Source organism: Halichoerus grypus, chromosome 2 (genome assembly GCF_964656455.1).
Source record: "Halichoerus grypus chromosome 2, mHalGry1.hap1.1, whole genome shotgun sequence".
Taxonomy (NCBI): domain Eukaryota; kingdom Metazoa; phylum Chordata; class Mammalia; order Carnivora; family Phocidae; genus Halichoerus; species Halichoerus grypus.
This window is the reverse complement of record NC_135713.1, coordinates 194,226,670-194,246,725: the sequence shown is the minus strand read 5'-3', so window position 1 is coordinate 194,246,725 and position 20,056 is coordinate 194,226,670. Positions and strand designations below refer to the sequence as shown.

General features: G+C 36.7%; 1 protein-coding gene across 8 annotated transcripts in view; it reads right to left on the bottom strand.

Annotated features, from left to right (window-relative positions):
• TANC2 (tetratricopeptide repeat, ankyrin repeat and coiled-coil containing 2) overlaps positions 1-20,056 on the bottom strand; it is a 360,622-nt gene that overhangs the window by 274,060 nt on the left and 66,506 nt on the right. Inside the window, exon 1 of one of the 8 annotated variants that reach the window (XM_078065894.1) lies at positions 1,849-1,985. The exons of the other annotated variants lie outside the window; for them this stretch is intronic. The gene's annotated coding sequence lies outside the window, so the exon portion shown is untranslated. Of the gene's footprint in view, positions 1-1,848; positions 1,986-20,056 lie in introns of those variants that run through there. 8 annotated transcript variants of the gene reach the window in all.

Below are 20,056 nucleotides of genomic sequence, written 5' to 3'. Positions count from 1 at the left end.
GCCATCCAGTCTGCTGTAGAAGCCTCTCGTTAGAACTGATTTCAAGGCTGCTGTGTCTTGTGAGGAACCAATCAGATTTCTTTGTTTCATCTGCAACATTCCATCAGGGTTATATAACATTTTAGATACATGAAACATTCTAATAATATAGTATATTTCAACCCATAGTTAGCTATTTATTGTCCCTAAATTTGGCATATAAAAATCCCGTATTATTCTTCTGTGTTATTCAATAAAATCAAAGGAATATAGTACAGACGGGAAGGTTATTTTTCTTTTTGGGAAGAAGACAGTGAATTTGCTTTGTCTAAAAGAAAGAGTTTGTGAAAATACAGAATATGGGCACTCTGCAGACTACTAAGATGAATGCTGATCCTTCTTACTTCTGTTTATAGTAAAGTGGGTGAGGTAATCCAACACAATGGCAAACAGCCATACAGTTGTTAATTCTTATCACATCCAGCTTGTCATTAGTATAGAATAAAAGATTATAAATAGATTTCAAACTCAGGCTTAATCTTTTGCAATTTTTTAAAGCACAGAAAAATTAAGTGAAATATTTAGAACACTTGGACAAATATTTTCTCAAAGAAGAAAATCTGAACTCTAAATGTCAAACCCCAATTTAACACCTACAACACTAACCAAAAAATAGTATACCGGCAGCCCTGTTACCTATAGGACCAGAATACTTGCAATACACATGAACTGGCACCAAACAAATATTTCCTCTCTCCATCTCTCTCTCTCTCTGCTAGAGATAATGCTGCATAACTTCAACACTGCTCTTCTGTGCTATTAATATAACAACTCAGATATTCAAGAACACATTAAGCTGGAACCTGTGAATCTAGTATTTTCTTTCCTTTTTTTTTTTTTTACAACTCAAAGGCATCCCACATATGATGGTTACAAATCAGCACAGGATTAAAATAGTGCCCGAATGCAGAAAAAAGCTCAATCTGTTGGGTGTGGCTTAAGTAAATATATCTTGTCTCAACTGGACAGCTCCCCAGGAACATGCAGCCACTGAAACCCAAAATATATGAGTACATAAGTAAAGTGCTTCCGGGAGGGGGTGGGAAACTAAACCTCCATGTTTTTTTTTTATGCTTGATGTTCAATTGTTTCTACACTGTACTTCTAAAATGACAGTGCCTTGAGTTAATGCTGAACATTGCTCAAGAAACCAAGGACAGAGAAATTTTACTTGTCCTACTTCCTCTCCTTATTTTATACTCACTGTCTACAACATGGCCGTTCTTACAAACATTTTGCTTTCATAAAAGAGGTAATCATTTAAATGATGACTATGTGCAATGCGAACTCACACTGCATTACAGTCATCAATAAAATATGAAGTGCCAACTCCAGTGTTCATTCTACTTATTTTCCATCTCACCAGAGAAATGCTCTACTAATGCTCTCTACTATTATAAAATGAACAATATAAGGAAAAAGACATTGGTAGGAGCTGTGACAAATAAGCAACAGAGAAAATATAAAATCTGTAAGTGCTTACTTTTTTAACAATCTAGTATTAATAGTAAAAAAAAACCCTTCACGCATATGTGTGTGTGTGTGTATATATACACATTACACATATTTAGTACAAATATAAATCTGTTTACAATCTACCATGCATACATTTATTAATGTCACACATGCAATAATATACCTGAAACCCCTATATATAGGGAGTATGCAGATTTCAGAACTATACATTTTCATTCTTAAATGGCCACAATCAAACATTAAAACAGCTAAGGATTTCTGACATACTGAACTATATCCAAGCTTTTAATCTTGTTAAACAATTTTCTCTGCTATTCAATGCAGAAAACCCACCTTTGAATCATGTTGACAGTTATTTTTTTCCCATGCCCTCTACGTGCTGCACCATTTTGTTTGTCTTCTGGACAGTGGCGAAATCGGCAGACAGCAGTGAAGGAGTGTACTGGAGTCAGCAGAGGCAGGGCCAGCCTCCTACTGCAGTCTGTATATTGAACGCACTCAAACCCACAGGTGCCTACGTAAAATCCTCCAGCTGCAGCCTGCAACTTAATGCTTCCTTCGGCAGCAGATCTGTATGCTGTTTTCACTTTGCTTTAACCCAATAAATGGACAGGATGCACAATAGTGTGCACCTTTTAAAAATGAATTTTACATAAAATACTTATACAGATACTGTTTCCATTAAGTAGCTAAAAATGAGTGACTTTTCAAATCAGAAGGATAATCACCAAATTAAGAAGATTCAGAAGTATAATCACCAAAAGAGAAATGCATTTCTAACACTGTATAAATTCTAAACTGGTAATTTAATTATTCAAAAAATATAACATTAAAAACTAGCATATGATGTACCTTACATCTTCCTACATAATTAGCTTATGAAAGTAATTTTTCATTTTCTGTAATTATATCATGTATAAATGCAGAAACAGGCCTGCCTCTAACCATACCTTTTCATCACCAAATAATCCATTGATAAGAAGAAAATGCAGAACTTATCTGTTAAAAGGCTAATAAGTGAATCAAGGTAAACCAATGTTCAAACACTAACAGATGAAACAAGAAACAGAGGCTCACAATCCTCTCACATAAACTTCAAACACATACACTCTTATCCTACCCAAATTACAGAATTTAAAAACTGGGTGAAACCTTAAAGAAATCAAATCTTTTTAATTTTTCAGATGAACAAATTAAGGACTAGAGAGGTTAACACTAAGGTACCTCTCCCAAGGTCACATGGCCAGTCAGCAGCAAAACTTGGTCTTCAAAAATATCTTTTAATAAGTAATTAACTACTGAAACTCACCCCAAATTAAATAGTAACCCAAATATTCCTGTAACTATTAAATAAATTTTGTAGTTAAAAAAAAAAACAGGGATGCCTGGGTGGCTCAGTCAGTTAAGCGTCTGCCTTTGGCTCAGGTCATGATCCCAGGGTCCTGGGATCGAACCCCATATTGGGCTCCTTGATCAGCAGAGACCTGCTTCTTCTCCCTCTGCCTGCCACTCCCCCTGTTTGTACTCTCTCTCTCTCTGACAAATAAAAATCTTAAAAATAAAAACAAAAAAACACTTTACAAAAAAGAAATCTCCAGGCCCAGATGGTTTCACAGGTGAATTCTACCAAACATTTAAATAAAGAACACTAGTTCTACACTCTCTCTTCCAGAAAACAGAAGAGAAGGAAACATTCCAAACTCATTTTATGAGGACAAAATTAATCTGATATCAAAGCACATAAAAACATTACAAAATAAGGAAACTATAGACCAGTATCCCTCTTGAACAAAGAAACAAAAATCCTCAACAAATATTAGCAAATCAAATCTAGTAGTGTATAAACACACACACACACAATGACCAAAAGAGGCTTATACTGGGTATGCTCAGCTTGTGTAATATTTGGAAATCACTCAACGTAATCTATTACATTAATGATTCAAAGAAGAAAAATCACATGATCATATCCCTGGATGCAGAAAAGTATTTAACAAAATCCAACATCCATTCATGAAAAAATTAGAAAATTAGGAATAGAGGGGAATTTCCTCAACTTGATAAAGAACATCTACAAAAAACCTACGGCCAACATCATACTTAGTGGTAAAGACTAAATGCTTCCCACTTAAGATCAGGAACAAGGCAAGAACACACATTCTCACCACTCTTGGCTACCATCTTACTAGAAGTACTAGTCATTGCATACAGACTGGAAAGGAAGAAATAAAACTACCTTTATTCTCAGAAGGTATTATCGTCCACTTAAAAATTCAAAGTAGTCTACCAAAAACAAACAAAACCCCCCAAAACACCTCTTAGAACTAAGAGCTGAGTTTAGCAAGGTCACAGTACAATCTCAAAAAACAAAAATCAATCTATATTTTATATATCTCAAGATTTTAAAGGAATACCACTAACAACAGCTAAAAAAAGAAAATACTTAGGTATTAATCCTACAAAATAAATGTACAATCTGTATGCTAGAAACTACAAAATGCTAATGAAAGTCATCAGTAAGACCCAAATAAAGGTATCATGTTCATGGACTGGAAGACCGCACATGGTAAAGATTTTAATTCTACTCCAAATGATCTGTAGATGTAATGAAATTCCAACCAATATCCCAGAAGGATTTTTTTTTATACATACAGATTCTAAAATGTATATGGAAATGCAAAGGATCTAAACTATATAAAACAAGTTTGTAAAAGAAAAACAAAGTTACAGGAACCACACACTACCCCATTTTAAGACTTCCTATAAAACTACAGTAATCAAGACAGTGTGGTATTATACATAAACAGATCAGTGGAAAAGAACAGATGGTGCAGAAATAGACCCAAACGGGGCACCTGGGTGGCTCAGTCAGATCTAAGTGTCTGCCTTCAGCTCAGGTCATGAGCTCAGATTCTTGGGACCGAGCCCCACATCGGGCTCCCTGATCAGCAGGGAGTCTTCTTGTCTCTCTCCCTCAGCCCCTCAGCCCCACTCGTGCTCTCTCTCAAATAAAAAAGAAGAAGAAAAAGAAAGAAATAGACCCAAACAAATATGGCCAACTGATTTTTGACAATGATGCAAAAGCAATTCAAAGGAGAAAGGACGGTTGTTTCAACAATAGTGTTGGAACAACTGCATATCCATATACAAAAAAACACACACATCAACCTTAACCTCATATATTATATGAAAAATAGCTCAAAATAGACCATAAATCTAAATATAAACTATAAAACTTTTAGGGAAAAAAACAGCAGAAACCTTTATGACCTGTGTTAGACACAGTTTTAAGATATGATACCAAAAGCATGACCCATTTTTTTTAAAAAAAGATAAACTGGACTTCATCAGAATTTAAAACTTTTGCTCTGAAAAAAATCACTGTTATGAGAACAACAACAAAAAAAGCAAATCACATACCCAACAAAGGATTTGTATCTAGAATATATAATGAACTCTCAAAACTCAACAGTAAGAAAACAACCAACCAAATTAAAAAAAAAAATGGGCAAAAAATCTGGAGACACTTAACCATACAGGATATATGAAGGGCAAATAAGCACATGAAAATATGTTCAGCATCATTAGCCATTAGAGAAATGCAAATTAAAACCACAATGAGGGGCACCTGGGTGGCTCAGTCATTAAGCGTCTGCCTTTGGCTCAGGTCATGATCCCAGGGTCCTGGGATAGAGTCTTGCATCGGGCTCCCTGCTCCGCGGGAAGCTTACTTCTCCCTCTCCCACTCCCCCTGCTTGTGTTCCCTCTCTCGCTGTGTCTCTCTCTGTCAAATAAACAAATAAAATCTTAAAACAAACAAACCACGGGTGCCTGGGTGGCTCAGTTGGTTAAGCGACTGCCTTCGGCTCAGGTCATGATCCTGGAGTCCCGGGATCGAGTTCCACATTGGGCTCCCTGCTCAACAGGGAGTCTGCTTCTCCCTCTGACCCTCCCCCCTCTCATGAGCTCTCTCTCTCTCAAATAAATAAATAAAATCTTTAAAAAACAAACAAACAAACAAACCACAATGAGATACCACTACTCACGTAACAGAATGGCTAAAATTAAAAGATATGGTATATTGACAATATCAAGTGCTAGCAAGGATGTGGAACAACTGGAAATCTCATACTTTGCTGGTGGGAATGAAAATGGTACAGCCACTCTGGAAAGTAGTTTGGCAGTTTCTTATAGCTAAACATACACCTCCCATATAATTCAACAATCTCTCTCCTAGGCACTGACCCTGGAGAAATGAAAGCTCACAGTCACACAAAAACCTATATATGAATGTTTATAAGTGGCTTTATTCATAACTGCTCCAAACTGGAGACAACTTAAATGTTCTTCAGTGGGTGAATGAAGAAAGAAACTACGGTACCTCCACACAACGGCACACCACTCAGCAATAAAAAGCAACTAACTACTGCTGGACACAACAACGTGAATGAATCTCAAAGGCATTACGCTGAATAAAAGAAGCCAGTCTTAAAAGCTGTATTATTCCATTTTCCATTTATATCACATTCTTAAAACAAAAAATACGGAGATAGAGAAAATAGTTAAGTGCTTTTCAGGATGAGGGGTGGGGTAAGGGTGTAACTAGAATGGAGTATCATAATGTAACTTGTATCATCATTTATACTAATTGTGGTGGCAGCTACATACATCCATATGCATGTTAAAATTCACTGAACTGTACAGGGACACCTGGGTGGCTCAGTCAGTTGGGTGTCCTACTCTTGGTTTCAGCTCAGGTCATGATCTCAGGGTCGTGGGATCGAGTCTGGTGTCAGGCTTGCGCTCAGTGCATTCAACTTGAGATTTTCTCTCTTTCTCCCTCTCCCTGCTCGTGCTCTCTCTCTCTCTCAAATAAATTTTTAAAAAATTCACTGAACTGTAGACACACACAAAGTAAAAATTACCTTTTGATAAGTTTTTAAAACTTCAGCTACTACCATGTGGTCATGACTTCCAATTCTAGACCTCTTACTCTGCCCTATCTTAAGCCCCTAACTCATATATCTAACTTCTCTTAAATATAGCATTATCACCTCAAATTTAATATCTCCAAAAATGAATTCATTACATTCCCCCTCAAACTTCAAGTGAATGGAACCCATCATTCACCCAATCATCTAAGCCAGAAACATGAGTATCATCTTTGAACGAGTTTTTTTATTTAAATTCAATTAGCCAACATATAGTACATCATTAGTTTTTGATGTCGTGTTCAGTGATTCATTAGTTGCGTATTACACCCAGTGTTCATCACATCACGTGCCCTCCTTAATGCCCATAAGTTTTGTAGGTACTACATAACTAGGGAAATAACTTGATCTATAGCATTGCTGTATCTCCAGGACCTCCAACTGTGTCTAGCATAAAGCAAGCACTCTGCAAGTATTCTTGTTGAGCGAATAAACTATGGCACCTCCTTCATTTAAGCTGAAAATCAATCAAGTCCAGTTGATTCTTTCATCGTATCTATCCATCTCCACTGCCACCCTCTTATTTCAGCCCTCATAATCTCTCACCTCGTTGATGCTGCTCCTAACAATGACATGTGTCGTTTTGCCCTGCCCACCTTCACACACACATCTCTTTCTGGGAACTGCCCTTTACTGATCTGCAATTCATCTACTAACTTATTCCCTCCCTCTGCTATGGTTGATCTCCACTAGGGTAAGTTACCTAACCCAAGCTGACATGATGACAAACCTTATCCAAACCCTACTCCAGAGTATAACTGATTTGTCCAGGGGTGGATACCAGACCTAAATTAGGCCAGAGTTAATCTTACCCGTGGGCATACAGATTTGAAAACAAAACGACTGAGTTGGTATCCACCTCTGGGCCCCTGAACTACAAGATGTACAATTCAACTGTTGTGAGTAGCTATGCTCCACTATTTGAACTGAATAGTAGAGGAAAGTAATGTTTTAGGTCAGAAAAGAATGAAATAGACACGCAGAAAGAAGCAGATATAAAAAATGAAAGCCAACCAAGGCACCAAACATACATACTACCTGCATGTAGTTCCCTAAATATATCAAGCTCCCTCGTAACTTCAGCCTTTACAATTTCTGTATCCTCTGCCTGAAACAATGATAGTACCTCCTCCAAGAATTGTTCCATCCTCCTCAAGCCTGAGATGGAGTTCTTCCTCTGTACTCCAATAGTATCCTGGCAGAACTTTTTCATAATAATTAATGGTTTACTTATACCACAGAGTATAATCTGGTAAAGACTATGTCTTATATCTCTAAGTAAACTATATCCCTCAGTATTTTACCTGACCCATAGTAGGTGCTCACAATATAATCAGGGATGAAAAGACAGAACACAGACAGGAGGGGAAGAAAGAAGTATCTAAATAATATCTAACAGTACTTCAGCCTCAGAATATAAAGTGATTGGAAAGTTAACAGAAAGGAGATTTATTACTAGTCTGGCCTTCAGTCTTTAAGATGGGAACAAAGAATAATCACAAGGTAACACAATATTCTGAGTAAAGAAATGAATGCACTAATTAACTAGTACATGATTAATATCAGAAGTAACAACGAGGCATGAAGTAAATTTTTAGAGCAAAAAAGTACAGATAGGCATTATTTTGAAAAAAAAATAATTTTTGTTCAATATTGTCTTTCTCCCACCGAACATTCAAAAATTCAAGCAGCCAAGTCTTTTGTGGTTAGGATGGGAAGTGACAGCAAAAAAGCAGACAAATCTGTTCTAAATATTTGAGTTTGAAAAATCTGGCCCCTTAACAAAAGACACAGAAAGGATTCATATCATTAAAAATATTCATTCAGGATAAAAAAATTAGTAAGAACAAATCTCCCCCATGTACTCCTACTCTAGACTAGAAAAGAATTACCCTGGTCAGGAACAATATAGAAATCTTCTAGGATGATCAGCTGGTTTGTTTCCCAGGCAAGGCCTCTCATATAGGAAAATCCAATGGTTCAGGGCCCAGTCTTCAGCTGGGCAGGTCAGAAACCAAGTCTTTAAAGAAGATATGCCTTCCAAGTGGGTAAGACTCAAAGAGACTGACTTACGTCACTATAGCTCTATTTCACCTGCAAACTTCATAGCAAAGTATACACATTATTGACAAACATAAGGAGGTCCTGTCTTTCCTATTTAGGGGCAAACATGGGCTGTCCTTCTAATTCCTGGTATGGAGAAGACTGCTAATTTTAAAAGCAAACAAAAACCCCATAGTTAGATTAGTAAACCAAAGTTTATAACCAGGCTCCACTGGTTGCCATCCAATCCCTTCTTTCACACTAACAGAACCCTGATTTTATTTTAGGTGTTTTAGGTTGGTTCTCTCCCCCTAGCCTTAGGAGGTGAACCTTAATAAACAAATCTTAATAACCACAATTGCAACTCCATTAATTGGTTTAAGAAAGGTTACATGCTTTGCTTTGGCCAAGGGGATGTGAAGCAAATGGGGGGTGGGAGAGAGATGGATTTCAGGTAAGTTTTCTTAGTCTTAAAAATGGACCCACGAAGTCCAGTTGTTCCACTAGTCTCTGAACAATGATGTGTGCAGATATACATGTTGAAGGTATGGTAGTTCTCTTGCAGCTCTGTAAGGACAAGTCAGAAAACAACCACCAATATGCTGAAAATGGCAGAGCAGAAAGATGGAAAGAAATTGAGTCCTTGGTGATGCTGCTGAGCCTATAATTACATTCTCTATAATCACCATACCACCAGAATTCTCTATTATGTGAACTTATAAATTCCCTTCATATCTCAGTCATTCTAAATTGGATCTTTGGTAATTCTAACTATTCTAACTGCTACAACAGCAAATAACTCTGACCAGGGAAAAGATTACATAGGATCTAATCAAATGTAAATTTTAACAGAAAATTCTCATTTCCTCTAGAAATTTCAAATTTAATAAATCTGGGGCAGGAGTACTAAGTTTAGATGCTAAAATCTTTTTTTACTTATCAGTTTTTCAAAACCTTGCAATGGCTCCCTGTGGCTTTAAAGATATAATCCAAACTCTTTAGCATGGCACACAAAATGCTTCATTAACTGATGAGTGATTAACTGTCCATTCTTTTTAGCAACTTTCTAACTCATCCTAGGTTCCAGGAATAGAGAATTCTTACAGATGCTAGAATGCACCGTATAGTCTCCTATCTTCATCTACTGGCAAATGCTACTTTCTCTATGTGGACCCCTAACTCATACTTACCCTTCAGTGTTCAACTTGCATTCTCCTCTCCTTCCTGCCTATTCCCCAACTGTACTATCACTGTTAGGTTAGGAATCTCTCTCCTATATTAAACTTTGACCTCCCAGAGAACAGGAACTATCCCCAGCATGTATCACAATGTTTGATATAGAATAAGCACTAAAAAAAAATACTAATAATAAATCTTTGTGATTAACCATACTTGGAGGCAGTCCTAAGTTCTTTCTTTTACAATATTGGATGCAGACTTATAAAAATATATCCGTCATCACAGAAAGTTCTATTGAACAGCATTACTCTAAAGGGTCATAAAGTTACAAAATATAAGATGAAATAATATGGCTTTTTCAGAAAATTCATGCCACGTGACAAATGTTTATTAAGAAAACTGGACCAAGGATACAAAAAGTGTAAGAGATAGCTCTGTTCCCAATAACATTCTTGGTCTGAGCACAGACTACTACCTAAATGCTTTACAATAACCATAAATGATATTTACACCAAGTTCTTTCCTAATCAAAATGGCAAGTGCCCTAAAATAAAATCTTTAGTGAGCAAATCATCCCACAATTTTCAAATTTTTACATGTAATTCAAGTTAATATAGACTAATACATGAGTATAATTTTGGTTAAAGTATTTAATATAGTGCAGGGCACATAATAAATATTCAATAAATGTATGCTGAATCTGAATGTATTATAATGCAGATGAATAAAATATTTTTCCAAGTTTTATATCTTTATATACTGTAAGAGCCAAGGGCAGGCTGCTTCAAGGTGGGCCACTTTAGCATAAAGATCATCTTGAGTTAAAAAGCAATCAAAACCCAGCAAATTCAGGAAAAGTGCTTTACCTCACCTCAACTGCCTAAAAAGAATTTAGATAGAGAATCTGCTATAAGAACAGAGCTATCCCCACAGATAACTACATTATTATATAAACTAAGTATGGTATACGGGGAGGAACCTAACAAGACCTGTTTGATCAAAGTCCTCTGTGTCCCACTGTGTCTGACTGGCCCAGCAAACATTTGTTTACTAAATATTTACTCTTTTTCATCTTCCTGTGAAGGGCATTTCTTCCCTTTGAAGCCCCAGACCCCTTCCCCTCCCCCTTAGTTCAGAATGACATATATACCTTATTATGATGCCTCTCTTTGAAATTTCCATGTCTCTATGGATTTTCCATACTTAGTTTACCAAATTTGATTTTCTCCTGTTAATCTGTCTCATGTCAATTTGATTCTTAGTCTGGGAAGAAGGATCTTGATGGGGTCAGGAATTTTTGTTCCCTGACAATACATACAGAAAGGACATTTCAATACCACAGACTCATCTGAGGATAGTAAAACCATTTTGTTATAGGAATAGAATTAGGGTCAAAGCTATATCTTTATCATATCTGATATATCCTATTAATTACTAATATATCCTATTAATTACATGGAATAATTTTACAAAAGACACTTCATTTGAAAATTGCTGAACCATGGAACTACCATGCAAGAATTTCAGGCATTCTAATAGTAAAGATGACATTTTCAATGTTACTTATTCCTTCAACTTATTAAAAGATTAAGGGTGGTTTAGGAAGAAACAAAACAAAACCAAACCCAGCTTGTTCATCTTTAGTTTAAAAACATGACCAGTTTACTTTATATCTTGGTAAGACATAAAAGATCCTTATGAAACTTCTTTAAAGAACCAGTTCTTTTGATGGATGATACTTAGGGATGAATGAAAGAAAATCATGACTCTTGGGGAGCCTGGGTGGCTCAGTCGGTTAAGCGCATCTGCCTTAGGCTCAGGTCATGATCTTGGGGTCCTGGGATGGAGGTCTGCGACGGGCTCCCTGCTCAGCGGGGAGTCTGCTACTACCTCTCCCTCCCTGCTCCTCACCACCCCCCTCCCCCACCGCTCATGCTATCTCTCTCTCTCTAATAAATAAATAAAATCTTTCAAGAAAAGAAAAGAAAATCATGACTCTTAGAACACTCTGAATCTGGAAAAAATTAAGTTAACCTATTTTCTCCAGAAAGTCAAATAAAACCTGAATATAAGAAATCTATGAAAATGGGGAGGGGAGGTTGCAGAACACATTTATAATGTTAAGTTTCTGGTTACTGAGATTCTTTTATTATTTATTCATTTATTTATTTGAGAGAGAAAGAGACGGGCACGTGTGCACCCACACACAAGTGGGAGGAGGGGCAGAGGGAGAGACAGAGAGGGAGACAATCTCTAGCAGACTGCGCTGAGCATGGAGCCCAACACTGGGCTCAATCCCATGACCCCAAGATCATGACCTGAGCCAAAACCAAGAGTTGGATATTTAACCGAGACTGAGTGACCCAGGCGCCCCAACTACTGAGTTTCTTTGAAGACATACAACTTATACTAAAGATGTTCCCGATTTACAGAACTATATTCCAGACATCCTTGAGGACAAAAGTCTATGAAAGCCACCCCCTAGCAATTTTTAAAAGATTACTTTCTCCTTTCAGCATCTCACACATTTCATGGCTCTATCATTAACCTTTTACTATCATGAGTACATGTATGTATTTTTATTAAAACTACCATATAGGGGTACCTGGGTGGCTCAGTCAGTTAAGAGTTGGACTCTTGGTTTCAGCTCAGGTCACGATCTCGGGGGATCATGGGATTGAGCCATGCGGCTGGCTCCATGCTGGGTGTGGAGCCTGCTTAAGATGCCCTCTCACCCTCTCTTTCTGCCCCTCCCCCCCAAAGAAACCTAACACATACCACAAATAAGCATGATTATATTACATATGAGGAAACCATGAGGTAGTATTGAGTATCACAAACTTGCAAAAGCAGAAATCTATAATCTAGAGGGTTTTACATGAAATATTTAAAGTTTTCTAAGAAAACAAAAAACTAGATATACTTAGATGAAAAATTTGACAGTGTTAAAATAATTTACCATTTTAACTTGGGGAAAGCATTACTATATATCAAAATACGCTATATAAAAAAACATTAAAAAGAAAATTATATGTTTTAACACTATTTAAATCCCTTTTTAAATCAGAAATTAGAATCTATTTCCTAAATATTTATTTTTCTTCATTGCACATTCTGATTTATGAATGTAGGATTATAAGTGGCATATCTGAAATATACTTGGCTTTTTAAAGTAACTGATCTGCGGGCGCCTGGGTGGCACAGTTGGTTAAAGTAACTGATCTGCAGGAGAGTGTCCAAATTAAACCAGTTTAAATGATTTAATCTTTTAAAATTTTGTTATTTAAAATATATGATTGGATTAATAACTGAAGACAGCTTCATCAGAGGAACTTCAATCAGTATTTTAAATTTCAAGCACCTTGTGCAATAGGCAAAAAACGGGCACCCGGAGGATAGGCACAAACTAATTAAAAGAATAAAAACGTCCCTTAAATTGGAAAGAACTAGTCACAAAAGGAATTCTGCTGACAGCAAAAATCCTACATAGCTTTCTCTGGCTTCCTTCTTCAGCAACAAGGATGGAAACAAAACTGTGAAAGCAGACAACCTTGGAAACAAATTTTTGGGCTGATGTACTGCAGTGCAGGGCTAAAAGGGCTTGTAACATTAATTTGTCTTAAAGCCCAGGGGAAGCAGAATCCCAAAGCTCAAATAAGGGTAAACTACAAAGGAACCCAGAAGAATGGATATAAACCATGAAGTTAAATAAATTACATTTAAAAGCAAAATTCTAGGGGTGCCTGGGTGGCTCAGTCGTTAAGCGTCTGCCTTCGGCTCAGGTCATGGTCCCAGGGTCCTGGGATCGAGCCCCGCATCGGGGCTCCCTGCTCAGCGGGAGGCCTGCTTCTCCCTCTCCCACTATCCCCGCTTATGTTCCCTCTCTCACTATGTCTCTATCTGTCAAATAAATAAATAAAATCTTAAAAAAAAAAAAAAAGCAAAATTCTATGCAAAAGGTAAAAACTTATCTCTGGATAGTTATTCATTTAATATATGATCACCGTGCATATAATATGGGCCCAAAATGATGCAATGTCACTAGTTAGCTAGTCTCTCTAGCCAGAAATTTCAGAACAAATTATTTCTGCTCACTCTTTTCCTTTCCCAGAGATTCTAGTAATCAAGTCCTTTATATTTTACCTCAAAAATGTCTTCCTTGTATAACCTCATTGGTCCTGTCACTTCTTTACTCTTTTCATCGTCTCTTAACTAGTATCTCCTCACTGCAGTCCATTTTATGCACTGATCCCAGAGTTATCTTCCTGCAAATGTTATTAATGCATAAAACAAGTACTACTGAGTGCTTACTAGATGCCAGGGCTGTGGTAAGGATACAGCAGTGGAAAAGAGAATGAACTTGTCATGAAACTTGTTTTCCAGTAGGAAAGACAGATAATAAAACAGAGTAACAAGATATACAATAAGATAGTGATAATTACAACAGAGACAGAATATAAAAGGGGCACAAAATAAGAAGGGGGACATTAAAAAGGGGTATGGGGCACCTCCTTGCTGTAATTTCTCATTATGGCCTTCACTGTTTGTCATTCCATTCTGCCAACTCCCCACTTGACCATTCCCAAATACTCTACCTTAAGCCAGTAAGAACAGGAGAAAACATCCACAACTGGAAGAGAAGCATTATCTAACTTAACTTGTCCAATTCTAATCTTTCTATTTGCCACTCTAGTTAAGAATCCCTAATATTTTCAGTAAATATTGCAGGAATATATGGGCAGAAAAACGATTGAGACCAATATTCTGCTGCATGAAAAAAAATTGTTTTTAATTAACATCAACTGTATTACTGTACATTTAATAATCAGGAAAGGCAGGGACACCTGGGTGGCTCAGTTGGTTAAGCATCTGACACTTGATTTTGGCTCAGATCATGATCTCAAGGTTGTGAGGAGCCCCGCATTGGGCTCCATGCTGAGCATGGAACCGGCTTAATATTCTCTTTCTCTCCCTCTCCCTTTGCCCCTCCACCCCCCACTCACACTCTCTCTCTCTAAAATAATAGTAATAATAATGATATAATAATAATAATAATAATAAAATGATCAGGAAAGCCATGGAGAGATGCTAATATTAGTTTACATTTAAGGCAATTTTTCAAATAATAAACATATAAGAAAATGACAGTCAAATCACAGCATATAACTGGTACCCATTTTTAACACGTTGCCATGAAAAATAAGGGGAAAAAAATCAAAGAGCAAAAATGCACACAACTTAAAAAAAAAATCTCAACTTCCACAAGAAGCCACTAAACTCTTGCCTACTTGTTGCTTTGACATAATCCTTAGCAATTTAAGATCTCTTAACATCCAACTTGCTACTTCAAAGAAAAGATATAGTTTTCAGATCTCAGTTTAGACTTAATTCCATTTCTAGCTGTCTCATTTATTCAGTGACAGCAATATATGAAGAGTGAAAATTCAAGTTTCTACTACAGCTGTCTACTAGCTGCAGACACTTGAGAAAGTCTTTTTATCTTGAGCAAGTCTTTTTTCTCTCATCTGTAAAATGACATGGTATTTGCTATACAGATTAAATGAGGTAATATATGTTAAAGTCATCTGCCTTTGTGAAACAGAACGTATGCAAATGTAAGGTACCAGTTACTCAATACATGCTTCATCAAAGACAATAACTTTACATGACCTCTTATTTTTTTTTTACGTTTTATTTATTTATTTATTATTTATTTATTTATTTATTTATTTTGATGTAGTGTTCCATGATTTATTGTTTGCGTATAACACCCAGTGTTCCATTCAATACGTGCTCTCTTTAATACCCATCACCAGGCTAACCCATCCCCCCACCCCTGCCCCTCTATAACTCTCAGTTTGTTTCTCAGAGTCCACACTCTCTCATGGTTCGTCTCCCCCTTCCATTTCCCCCCTTCATTTTTCCCTTCCTATTTTTTTTTTTTTTTAACATATAATGTATTATTTGTTTCAGAGGTACAGGTCTGTGATTCATCAGTCTTACACAATTCACAGCACTCACCATAGTACATGACCTCTTATACTCACATTCAATGAAATATGGATATATATATATATATATATATAGAAGTAAATACAGTGACAGTCTGAACTGATGGGAGGACAGAAAGAAGTGTACATCCCTTACCCCTAAGATAGTTAAACTATCTATATTAGGAAACATTTCTAGAAAGTTCATAAACAATACAAGTTTCATATTAGGAATACAGGCAATAAGCACTATAGCACATGAGGCAAAAGACTGATAACTGTGAACCAAAATAAGACATAAGCTGGACTTTAATGATTGATTAGACAGGATTAAAGAGGTAACTCGAAGATAAGTGGCAAGTTTATTCCAGACAGAGTGACTGTCATGATCAAAGGGGTATAGCATTAATAATAAGCATTACAAAGTCTGATTTAGATAAAGTAGAAAGTTTCTTAATAAGAATTACAGGGAAAAGAAATAAGAATTACAGGGAGTAAGGCCTGAGAAGTTAGGTGAGATCAGGTCCTGTCAAGCTAAGAATTTTTTAGCTAAGAAAATTACTATGGCAGCCAGATGAGAGTGAGGGCAGATGATAGTGAGTCAGAGAAAACAGTATATTTGTTCATTCATTCAGCAAATATTTATAGATCTACTAATTTCTAGGCATGTTGTAGATGCTGGAAAACAGTCAGTAAACTTGTAGGGGTTACACTTATCAAGAAAGATTGACAATAACCCAAACAAAACAAAGTAAAATATCTCAAAAAATGATATCTACTCTCAGGACAGAAATGGTAATTGGATGGAGTCTGAACATGGTAGAGGCTGAAAAGGAAGACCAGTGAGAAGACTGAGAGGAAAGGCCAGTATTATACGCATGTGTGGCAGCAGAGGTATATAGGAAATCTCTGTATCTTCCCCTCATTTTTTTTTTTTTTTAAGATTTTATTTATTTATTTGACAGAGAGAGACACAGCGAGAGAGGAGTGGGAGGGGAGAAGCAGGCTTCCCACGGAGCAGGGAGCCCGATGCGGGGCTCGATCCCAGGACTCTGGGATCATGACCTGAGCTGAAGGCAGATGCTTAACGACTGAGCCACCCAGGCGCCCCTGTATTTTCCCCTCATTTTGCCATGAACCTAAAAGTGATCTAAAAAATAAGGTCTATTTTACTTTTTTTTAAAGATTTATTTATTTATTTTAGAGAAAGAAGGAGAGCACAAGCAGAAGGGGCAGAGGGAAAGAGAATCTCAAGCAGACTCTGCACTGAGCATGGAGCCTGATGCAGGGCTCAAACCTCACAACCCTGATATCACTACCTGAGCTGAAACCAGGAGTTGGACACTTAACCAACTGCACCTCCCAGGTGCCCCTAAAGTCTATTTTTTTAAGATTTTATTTATTTATTTATTTAGAGAGAGCACACACATGCACGAGCAGTGGGAGGGGTGGAGGGAGAGGGAAAAAGAGAATCCCAAGCAGACTCCATGCTGCCCTGAGCATGGAACCCCACACGAGGCTCAATCTCACAACCACAAGATCATGACCTGAGCCAAAATCAAGAGTCAGATGCTCAACCGACTGAGCCACCCAGGCGCCCTCTTAAAGTCTATTTAAAAAAAAAGAAGAAGGTTGGGGATTAAGCAGTGTTTATATTACCAAGGGCTCTATAAGCTTAGTGAAAGACTTTTAATTTATTCTAAGTCTACTGATGCCTATTGTAGGGTTCTAAGATTAGGGGTGATATGATCTGATGAAGTTTATTTAAGATTGCTATGGGCACTTACAAAATCAAAGCATGAGTAGTAGGAGGAAGACTGGTCTGCTACAGGCAGAGATTCCAGTGTGACAAAGAGAAATTAGCAAAATTTTTATCTATTGTGTGAACTGGCTTGATGGTATAAAACAGGAGTTAGCAAATTTTTCTGTGATGAGCCAGACATTAAACATTTTATTTATTTATTTATTTGAGAGAGAGTGAGTGAGAGAGAGAGAGGAGCAGGGTGAGGGAGAAGCAGACTCCCCACTGAGCAGGGAGCCTGACATGGGGCTCAATCCTGGGACTCCAGGATCACGACCTGAGCCGAAGGCAGACACCCAACCCACTGAGCCACCCAGGCGCCCCAGTATTAAACATTTTAGTCTCAGTAATAACTACAGAATTCTGCTCTTGTAACATGAAAGCAGACATAGACAAAACATAAGCAAGTGAGTATGGCTATGTCTCAATAAAATTTTATTTACAAAAACAGGTGGTAGGCCAGATTTAGCCTGCAGGCCACAGTTCACCAGCTCCTGATAGAGAAGATGAAGGAATCCTATATTCAAAGCTAGGTCTCCATGCCCATTGATTCTCCACACAGGATTTCTATCAAGTTCATGGTGGCAACAACATGGAGGACTAGAAGCCTGGCAGCAGAGCTGGTGACAATCTGATAATCAGGTGGAATTAGCCAGAGTCCTGCCAAAGGGTGAGGACTGACAAACACGAAGAAGAGATCTCACCCTAGACATATGGAATACATGTGAACTGAAACAAACCAAACTATAACCTAGCCCTTATCCACTTCAACAGTCCATCAAATCCAAAAGATCAGACTCTCATCACATATGCCTTACATAAGAAAAGGCTTTCCTTCCCTGGAGAAAAATATTATTTATTCCAGACACTATAGTTCTTTTAAATACAATGTCTGATAAACAAAAGAAAAATGTTGAGATGTATGAAGAAGCAGGAAAATATGATCCATAATCAAGTGGCAAAATAATTAACAGAAGCAGATGCATATATGACCTACATGTCTTAGCAGAGACATCAGCTATTAAAGCTATTATTTTGAGCTATTATGTATAAGTTAAGAAAAAAGAGGTTAAAAACAAAACAAAAAAAAATGGGTTCAAAATTTCAATAGAGAAATGTAATTATCTTTAAAAGAGCCAAATGAACATTCTATAACTGAAAAATGCTATCTAAGTTAGAATTAACTAACTGGGCTTAAAGGCTGACTGGACACAGGAGAAGAAAGTATCAAAAAACATGAAGACAGGCCAACATAAATTAACCAAAGAGAAAAAAAAAAGCCCAAAAAACAAAAACACAGTTCCATATTCATGAGGAATAACATCAAAGAATCTAATATATAGAAACTAAAGTTCCAAAACACAGATGAAAAAAAAAAATAGAAGAAATACTTTAAGAAATAACGGCTAAGGTTTTCCACAATTCATGAGACATCAACACATAAACTAAAGCTCTCTGAAATCCAAAAAAGATAACAGAAAGAAAGCCATATACCTAGGCAACATCATAGCCCAATGCTAAAAGCCAAAATTAAGGAAAAAAAAATTAAAGCAAACAGACCAAATTAAATAATAAGTCACATTACATTCCAAGTTTTTTTGGGGGAAGGGGGTGGGGAGAAACAACACAAATGATGGCTGACCTCCCATCAGAAACAATAAGAGTCAAAAGATAATGGAATAACATCTTTAAAGTGTTGAAAGAAAAAAATTACCAATCTAAAATTTCATACCTAGGGAAAATATGCTTCAAAAATGAAGGTAAAATAAAAACATCATGTGAAAACAAGAACTGAGATAATTCAGTGCCGGCAGACCTACACTCCAAGAAAAGCAAAGGAAATTCTGCAGGGTGAAGAAGAATCCAAGATAAAACTCCATTTTGTAAAATATAAGACAACAAAGAGTGGGATATAAATAGAATTAAATACCATAAGGTCATTACAGTGCTAACAAAGTAGTAAAATAAAAATTCAAGTTAAACCATATAAAGTTAAAGAGGCATGTTGTAATCCCTTGTGTAATCTCTTTTAAAAAATTCTAAGAAGGTATAGCTAAAAGGCCAAGAAAATGGATAGAATATAAAAAAATTTTTCAAAAAAATTTTTTTTCATAAATCTTAAAAAAGACAGGAAGCAGGGAAAAAAAGAACAAGGAACATATGTGGCCAGCCATTTTTATGTATGAGTTCTACTAAACTTACAAGGAATACATAATTTATATGATACATAGAAAACAGCAAAAGACGAAATCCATGACAATTCATCTTGTGAAGTTAGCACAACTCTAAAACAACTTTGAAAAAAGAGGATGAAAACTAAACTGGGAATAAATGTGAAAACATGAGTGTGAGTGTATGTGTCTATCTGCTGAGAAGTGTCCTTAATTCTGGACTGCTACAAATATCAGAAATATAAACAAAACCAGTCAAATCAGACCTGTTTCAAGATGCAATTTCAAGGTTCTCACCACTTTTTTCATTCTCCAGCCACATTAATTTTTATAGCTCACTGTCCTCTACCACCCAAGTAAGAATCC